Genomic DNA, 9,339 nt, shown 5'->3' with positions numbered 1-9,339 from the left:
TGCAGACTTCTCAGAGGGGCAGAGAAAGCTGGCCTGGGGAGAGAACAGAATGCAAGAGCACCAAGAAAAGCAGGAAGGAGCGGCCGTGTGGCCTCAAGCAATTGAGGGTCAGATTCTGACTTTCTGAGGATTTCAGCTCCTGGTTGCAGCCCTCAAGAACCTGCAGCATGGATATTCTGAGACATCCCAGGCTCCTTACAATAAATACCCCCTCCTTTTTTTTTTTTTTTTTTTTTTGCTTCTGCTAACTGAACTGTAGCACTGTGGCCAGCAACCTTGGGTGAAAGCCCTGTGAAGAAATGGGCCATGGCCAGGCTGGGGTTACTGGAGAAGGGGTATGAGGGTAGAGCTTACTGACATTCATGTCCATTCCACATTCCCTCGGTCCCCTTCAGCATCTCCCCTCCAGGGGCCCTCCCTCTCCTCTAAACCTGGCCAGCAGTCCAGCAGCAAGGGACTGACCCGGCCCGGCAAAGGCCCTCCTGGTGATGTAGGTGTCTGTCTTACAGATCCCGAGAGTAAACTGGGTATCCCTAGTCCCAGGCAATGGCTCTCCATCCAAGTCCCTATAACAGAAGCAACTCACCGAGGAGTTCCCATCGTGGCTCAGTGGTTAACGAATCCGACTAGGAACCAGGAGGTTGCAGGTTCGATCCCTGGCCTCGCTCAGTGGGTTAAGGATCCAGCTTTGCTGTGGCTGTGGTGTAGGCCGGCGGCTATAGCTCCGATTGGACCCCTAGCCTGGGAACCTCCATATGCTGCGGGAGCGGCCCAAGAAATGGCAAAAAGACAAAAAAAAAAAGAAGAAGCAACTCATTTCATGGGAGTTTAGAAGCGTTTGCATACATGCACACTTACCTACACATGTTGGTGGTGAAGACAGACAGACTCGTTTGTAAATGCTCCCACTGCACATCTTCTTGGAATCCTATGAGCACATGCAAGCATCTATCTATGGAGAAAAATCATAGAGAGTCATATTACAAAGAAAATACACTCAGCTCCCATCCTCTGGTGGCTTTGAGGTCTACAAAAGTGTGCACACAGCAACCTCTTTACAAAAACTTAGCCCAGCTACTCAGAGGTGAATCACGCCTTCAATCAAGGCTCATGCTATGTGGGAGGCCCCACAAGGAAAAGAGGGCTCTGTGGTGTTTCTTGGAGGGATGCGGTATTGTGGGACTCTGACATTTGGCGGATTGGGTGGGGGAGGGGATGGCTAGGTTTGATGGGGCCCTGGGACATACGTGATGGAAGGGAGCCCTCTTTCTAAGGAAAAAATATAAATAAAAAATATATTTTTATTACTATAAAATATAGTAATTACTAATATAAAACTGAGTCCGGGAGTTCCCGTCATGGTGCCGCAGAAATGAATCTGACTAGGAACCATGAGATCATGGGGTTGATCCCTGGCCTCACTCAGTGGGTTAAGGATCCAGCATTGCCATGAATTGTGGTGTAGGTCACAGACGCGGCTCAGATCTGGCGTTGCTGTGGCTGTGGCGTAGGCTGGTGGCTGTAGCTCTGATTGGACCCCTAGCCTGAGAACCTCCACACGCTGCTAGTGTGGCCCTAAAAAGACAAAAGACAAAAAACAAAAAAACACTGAGTCCTGGGCTTTGGAAAGGGCTGGTGCAAGTGAGAGTCCTTGGCACTTTAGTTTGGGGGGAATGGGAGCTCAAGCTTAAGCTTCATTTTCCTTTCTTCTGTCCTCGTCATCTCCATAGCAACTGAAGTCCCCAAAAGATTGTGGGTCCACCGATGGAGCACATCCTTTATGAAGGTGATGCCTGGTTTGTGGTGGGCCTTGGACAAGTCCCCTGCTGGCTGGAGAGAAACACCTGGCCAGGTGAAGAACACCAGCAGGGCAGCTTGAGCAGGAGAGAAATGAGCCATTTCTCTCCCATTCTTGCCACTCCTCTAACAGTGGTTGTCAGGTTTTTTTATCCTGATCTCTTTACTTCTACCTCTGACAGAGCATCCCCCTTTGGCAACCCCAAAACACACAATCCCTTTCTATGGGGGGGGGCAGGAAAGTCTCCAGGGGGCAAGGGCAACTCACCCCCCATCTTTACAAATACAGCTTCAAGCCGCAGTCTAGAGACGCAGCATAGCCCGGAATGTGAGCTTGGACACAGCCACTTCTTAGCTGAGTGACTTCGGGCCAAGTTATTTCAGCTTTCTCTCTAACTTCCAGTTTCTGCTCTCTGTAAAACTGAAATAAAAATGGACCCCACCTCTTAGCGTTATTGTGCAAATTATTCAAGAAAAATGTCCAGCTCAGTAAATGCTTGTAAGGTTGACTCCCATGCATCATAACTAGTCAGCATCGCAGGCCAACGGTTGTTGAACTTGAATGCTCTGGGCCCCCCACCTTCATGAGGCTCGTGCCCTTCTGTTGGAGAAGTCTCTTCCCTCGCCCTTGTCTCTGAAGAACCCAAAGCATTGCGGGCTTGGAGCGATGCGCAATTCTCTTGATTTTACAGCTGACCCAGGGTAAGGCCCAGGGCTGGTAAGGGCCAGGGCCAATGCTTCAGAAAAAGCAAAAGTATATCTAGAAGCAGAACCAAAGCCTTATGGCTCTGAGTCTCTGGATTGGGAAGCAGGTGAGGACTGTCCCCATGGACACTTTGACTCCGTGTGGGACCCTGTCAAGGAGGCAGGGGTGGGCAGCAAGTGGCCCAGGGGAAGTCACCTGTCCCCACAACCTACAGCAGGGGTGTCTGCTTCCTCCTTCAGCTCCAACTCACCACCAGCAAACAGAGCAGGTTCCAAGTTCCCTGAGCAGTCAGGAGGTCCATGGCCCTGATCCCTAGCTCTGCCACCAGCTGGCTCTGTGATTCAGTACTTTCATCTCTAAAATCAGAGATTGGCCTTTCTGACATCCAAGCTGCTTATCCTAAACCTCTCCAGAAATTGCTTCATCTCAAAGTCACTTAGAGAAAGAGTGAGAGCTAATGTTTCAGAAAGTTGCACTTCCGACAAAACACCACACCCTTTCCTGGGCCGGGTCATTTCCCAGAGTCCTGCTCCCTGCGGGGACATGGCCTGAAATGGCCAGTGGCTATCATCCTTGGGCAGTGTTTGTGAGCAACAGCAGTGGGCCTGGAAGGGGCAGCGGGAAGCTTGGCTGAGCCTTGAGCAAGAACAAAAAATCAGGGAACCGAGGTGCTTCAATTTGGAGGGCACTTTTTCAAGGAATATTTTTCAGGTCTGTGAGCATAGACATCTGCCCATTCCTATATCAGCAGGAAAAACAAAGCGAGGGACTCGGGATCAAATTACAGTAGCAGAAATGTAGTCATTGGCAAGAACAGCAGAACTTACTTTGAAAAACTTAAGGCCTCCGGAGGAGACAGTTTGGGGGCTGGGAGAATGTGCTTGGTTGTGGGATGGAAATCCTGTGAAATTGGATTGTCATGATCATTATACAACTACAGATGTGATGCATTCATTGGGTAATTTAAAAAATAACAATTAAAAAATTTTTAATAATTAAAAAAAACCAAAAGGGGTATAATGTAAATGTCCAACAGCAAGAAATGGTGAAATAAATTCTGTCTTTTTTTTTTTTTTTTTTTTTTTTGTCTTTTTGCCATTTCTTGGGCCGCTCCTGTGGCCTATGGAGGTTCCCAGGCTAGGGGTCTAATCGGAGCTGTAGCCACGGGCCGACAGAGAGATGGGAAAAAGCATTTAGCAGCCACCTGCTCTGAGCCAGGCACTTGACAAAGACGTATAGGCTTCAGTCTCAGGAGAAGGCAGTGAAGGATAAGCCACAGCAACATGGGATCCGAGCCGCAGCTGCGACCTACACCACAGTTCACGGCAACGCCGGATCCTTAACCCACTGAGCGAGCCAGGGATCGAACCCGCAACCTCCTGGTTCCTAGTCAGATCCGTTAACCACTGTGCCACGATGGGAACTCCAAGAAATGGTGAAATAAATTCTGATATGGTCATTTAAAAAATTAATTAATAAAAAATTAATTAATTAAAAAAAAATGACAGCAGAACTTTTTGAAGTGTGGGATGCTGACATGGCCGACCCCAGGTAAAAGTGGACCACTTTGGTGCCTCTGACTTCCATGTGTCCTGCTTGGGACATAGAAGGCCATCCTTACTCTACCCAGCCCCCACTGTGGAGTCCCCTCCTGCCTGAGCATTTTAGAACTCTATGTGGGTTGAGCAAGAAAGTACAAAGGAGGACTGACTTGGCAAAATGACCAGGTTTGGCAATGGATGTGTCACAGCGTGACCCCAGACACGTTACTTAACTTGACCATTAAGTAAAAATCGAGGATGTTCACATCCTGTCCAGCAGCAAAGTCTCTGTGCTGCAGGGATGGGGGAGGTTAGCCCTCACCCTTAGAGGCTGACCCCTGTGTAGGAGTCAGGGAAGGTTCTTCTTCCTCGAAGTCTTATCCCAGCCTCACTCCTAGCACAGAGTCTTTGTGACCTGGCTTCTCAGGCAATGCTACCCACCTCCCGGATGGTGAGCCTCCCTGGGTTGGTATCCTTGAGCCGAACAAAGGGGAAAGAGCCACAGAAAGAAGATGATGCCTTTCCAGGGCCCCTAGAGTGATGGAGGAAGCAAGCCAATGGACTCTTATGCCCCAGGAGCTGCCAGACTAATGGGCATGACAAATCCTACAGGAGCTCATGGAGAGAAAAATAATACTAAATGAAAATTAGCATAGCTCAAGGCACCCACCTAAGAAAGGATGGAGAGTGAGCTGAATTAATCAGAGACGGCTTCTTGGAGAAGGTGAGTTTTAAGACTGGTAGCAGAAGGAATAAGGAGAAAGGAGGTATTGATTCAGACACAATTGATAGACTGAGAGTGGGCTCTAGGGAATAGGTGGGCTCTGACTCCCCGGATAGGCATGCACTCAGTTCTCCATGCGTGGAGGCCATGTGGGCTCCCAGCAAGTTACTCTCAGCCCTGGGTCTGTCTCCCCACTCATGGAATGAGGAAGAAGGTGAACTTGCCGGCTACAGCCCTTTTCAGCTCCTACGTTCTGCACTTTACAATTCCTAACTATAGGGACGGGTCCATGGGTGAGTTGGCTTGGGTAGAGTAGAAAGCAGGTGCTAAATAGGAGGGGACAGGCATCTCAAGGCACCTAATCTTAAATATATCAGCTAGGGCTGAGCAATCTCACTCCTGCCAAGCATCATCCAGGACTGGTCCCTAGAAAGGAGCCCCAGAGCAGAAGACACAATGAACCCAGCTGGATGCAAAGAAACTAGAATGTGTCCAGTCACAGGTTCGATCCCTGACCTCGCTCAGTGGGTTAAGGATCCAGCGTTGCCATGAGCTGTGGTATAGATCGAAGACACAGCTCAGATCTTGTGTTGCTGTGGCTGTGGCGTAGGCCAGCAGCTGTAGCTCCAATTCGACCCTTGCCTGGGAACCTGCATATGCCGTGGGTGTGGCCCTAAAAAGCAAAAAATAAAATAAAATAAAACATGTCCAGGCATGGGGGTGGGGTGCTAAGTCTAGAAAGACTCTATGGCTTTAAGATGACTCATCCATCCCCTCTAACGATAGACCACTCTCTACAGACCTCTACCGGGTGAACAGTACCAGCCCTGGCAGCCGGGTGTTACTGTATTTCTCACAAATTCTTCAGTGAGCCCCAGGGTCTGGACCTAGACGGGCCCCTAGGTCTGAGCTGTGTGCAGGGAGAGAAGAGCGTCCCCCCAGAGAGAGAGGCCTAGTCCTGAGCAGGGCAGTCAGGATGTCTTCAACAGCTACAGAGAGGTGGGCGTGGGATTGGGGTGGCCCTTGAGTGATCAGCAGAGCACAAAGTTTGGGGGCCCCTCATCCTACCCTGAAGGATGTACCCACTGACCTTTGCCCTGAGATTCCCAACATTCTCCAGCCCACATCGCCTTTGCCAATTCAAACAGGTGCCATGGGCAGAAACAGGTATAGAAAGTAGGGAGTGTGGCAGGATTACTGTTCATAAAGCCCAGGGGACTTGGGACAGGTCATGAAACATGGTGGAGGGAAATCCCCAAACAGAAGTGCCCCAGCTGGTTTCCTCATCATTTTGGGTAACTTTCCATTGCCACACACCCACTGCTACCCCCTAGATCTCTTCTAAAGAACCTACTGTTCACTTAGTGACCTGTTGGGTAGAAAAATCAAAAGAGGCGATGAGTGCAGGTCCTAAACTGGAGAAACAACAGCCTACATGGGAAGATGGATTTACATTCATGCCCCAGGTAGAGAGGACCCCAGAGGGCACACAACAATCAAGGGCCAAATGGAAATAAAAGAGGCTCAGAGAAGGGCAGGTCAATGAGAACAGAAACAGTGGGAAGAGGCTTCATGGAGGAGGACCACTTAGGGCACAGCAGCGTGGCCGTCAGTGAACGTCCAGAGGCAGGAAGAGTGGTTTAAGGAGCAGGGGACAGAACCCTGGCGTATATGACGGGACAGAGAGAGAGGCTGAAATGAAATAAACCACCACTTGTTGAATGCCTACTCTGTTGCCCTCACTGTGCCAGGTGCTTTCCACCTGTTATTTCATTTTATCTTCCCAACAAAAGCGGTAGTATTTTTCTTTGCCTTTTGCAGAGTGGGAAACCGAGGTGTCTCTATGAATAAGACTTGACCTGGTGGTCAATGAGAGACGTCTCTGCCAGGAGTACCCGTCATGGCACAGCGGGAAAGAATCTGACTAGGAACCATGAGGTTGAGGATTTGATCCCTGGCCACGCTCAGTAGGTTGAGAATCTGGTGCTGCCATGAGCTGTGGTGTAGGTCGCAGATGCGGCTTGGATCCTGCGTTGCTGTGCCTGTGGCATAGGCTGACAGCTGTAGCTCCGACTTGATCCCTAGCCTGGGAACCTCCATATGCCGAGGGTGCAACCCTAAAAAGCAAAAAAAAAAAAAAAAGACACCTCCGCCAGTGGCCAAACCGGGGAGAAGCTTGAGGTAAGAGTAAGTGATGGAATAAGATGGCCCTGGCCATGGTAGCCAGGATGCTGGAGAATATTGTCCATCTACCACCTAAAATCAAGAGGAGACATGACCCACTGAGTGGTGATCCCTGACCAGGGACTTTACCTTCATGACTCAGGTGCACTAGAATTAGCCTTGGCCCCTAGGGCCCTCACCCACACCTGCTGTTGGCCCCAACCGGCTCTCCTTCACCTGGTGCTCAGCATCTCCATCTTGTCACCAGGCACCCTCCTCCCTTGCCCAGAGATTGGACGAGCTAATTAATCATCACCAACTAACTGTTAAGGAGGTCAGCGAGGTGTTATCATCACTGCCACCCCAACTGCGGCTATGACTAATCGAACAATGTCAGAGATTCAGAAAGCAGTGATAATTATTCTACTATTTTTCCAGCCTTTGTGTTTTCCCTCTTTTGAGGTTCCAAGCATGAGATGAAGAAGGCAAGGAAGGTCCAGCCTTTCTTTCCAGGAATTGAGTGGACACATCAGCCTGGTGGAGGGTGGAGGCGGGGTATTCCTGCTGGGGCTCTGGTGGACTCTCCAAACAGCACCTTGATGGAGGTCTGAGCATCGCTGAGCAATCTGGGGGCTGGGGTGAGTCAGGTCAGATGGGGGAATCAGAGGCGTTCTGCTAAAGCGTGGCCGCTGGGTCGTGTCGTCGGGGAATCCCTAAGGAAACCGCGGACCTGTGCTGACCAAAGCCGGCCCGAAGGAAAACCCTGTCTTGCTACATGACTCCTGATTCATGGCTTTCCCTTCCTGGGACTCGGCTCACGTGCTGCCTCTCAATTCTTTTAAAGCAGTCACCCCCACCCCCACCCCCAAATGCCTCAGACGACAAAACTCCACCTGAAAAAGAAAGATTTGAAATGTCGGAAACTCGCAGTCATGTGCCAGAGGCCTGGTCACAAGCCAAGCCCAGGACCTCCCAGGTGGCTGGCTATCTGTGGCTTGCTTGAGGAACCCCCAAACGCGCTCACAGCCCAAACCCTTCCCCTCTGCTCCATGACGGATCCTAGGAGCCCTTCAACCCACTGTTATTAGAGGGCAAACCATCCCGACACAGACAGCAAGTGGGACAAGGGCACTAAGGCGAATGTCCTGAACCCCAAAGGGAAGCCAGGGCAGCCATTGTTCATCACTGTCCAGTTTTTCCTTTACCAGCCCTGGGAGCATCACCGGGAGCGGACCGGATGAAGTACAAACAGCCTTCCGGTGTGACAGGGGCAGGAAGGAGGCTGAGACCATGCCCAGGCTGGCTTTGGGGAAGGAGAAGATGGTCTAAGGAATTCAGACCTACCCCCAGGCTCAGGAATACCCAGCCACATTCACTCAGGAAGTGGGCGGGTGGGTGGTTTGCTCATATATTATTTCCAGGGTGGACTTTTTGCTCTTCCCAGGCTCCCTCGGAAACTTAGAAAAATCTCAGCCCTTAAAAGCCACAGCTCTTACCAGGATGGGGCAATTCCACGGCAGTGGGCATCTGTCCGTGACTGGCACTGTTCATCGTTCGTCCTGGAAAGGGCCAATGTGATGATAAATCCATCCAGCCTGGGAAGGTCCAGGGTCTCCCCCCAACCCTGCCCCCATGCACGCACGTACACACACACACCAGTTTACTTAGATACCCTATGTGTGATGTTTTTGGTGAAAACTATACGCGCTTTCATGCGAGGGTGAGAAATTTGCAGTTATAACCTATTTTTTTTTTTTTTTTTTTTTTTTTTTTTTAGTGTTCGGTTGGCTAATTACCTTTAAGAAAAGAGGGTGTCTGTAGGAGGGGGGAAAGGGAACACGCACTAAGGGTGAAGCAGTTGGTGAAGGAAATCACACTGAGGTTGGGAAGCCAGGGAGCTGAAGAGGGGGCCCTGGAGGGCTGGGCGTGGGCAGAGGAAGAGCTGGCGCTCAGCACAGCAGGCAGAGAACTAAAGTCAAAACCTGGGGGACCCCCCCGCCCCCCGATAGAGCGGCAGCAGGGCTGCCGGGAATGTGCCCAGCCTTGCCCAAAGAATGAACCGATGGTTCATGGATTGGTTCTCCCCATCACAGCGCAATCACCACCCCTGGAAACGGTCTTCTTCTTCCCAAGGAGGAAGCGGAGGAGGTCAGCCTGGCCCTCCACTTGGAGTCTGACTATTGCTGGCTGTGACGGGCACTCTTCATCTTTCAATGGGGACCAGCAGAGGAGTGGGTAAATCTGAGCAGCCCCAGCAAAGCCCTCCTGTCCACAAATGTCTCCCCCACACAAGCACCGCACAAGAGAGAACGACTTAGCGAGAAGAAATGAGGAAAGATACCAAATGTCATCCCTGAAGTGCCCCTGCACTTTCTGGAATGCGTTCTAAGAGCAACCCCTATGGAATC

General features: G+C 50.7%; 1 long non-coding RNA gene across 1 annotated transcript; it reads right to left on the bottom strand.

Annotated features, from left to right (window-relative positions):
• Positions 865 to 2,962, bottom strand: LOC102157860. The gene is made up of 3 exons (XR_002335792.1): positions 2,754 to 2,962; positions 2,066 to 2,218; positions 865 to 952 (listed from the first exon to the last, which is right to left on the bottom strand). It is a non-coding gene; the product is annotated as an uncharacterized LOC102157860 (long non-coding RNA).

This window comes from Sus scrofa, chromosome 9 (genome assembly GCF_000003025.6).
Source record: "Sus scrofa isolate TJ Tabasco breed Duroc chromosome 9, Sscrofa11.1, whole genome shotgun sequence".
Classification (NCBI taxonomy): Eukaryota; Metazoa; Chordata; class Mammalia; order Artiodactyla; family Suidae; genus Sus; species Sus scrofa.
Note: the sequence above shows the minus strand (reverse complement) of the source record. Positions and strands in the feature narration are given on the sequence as shown.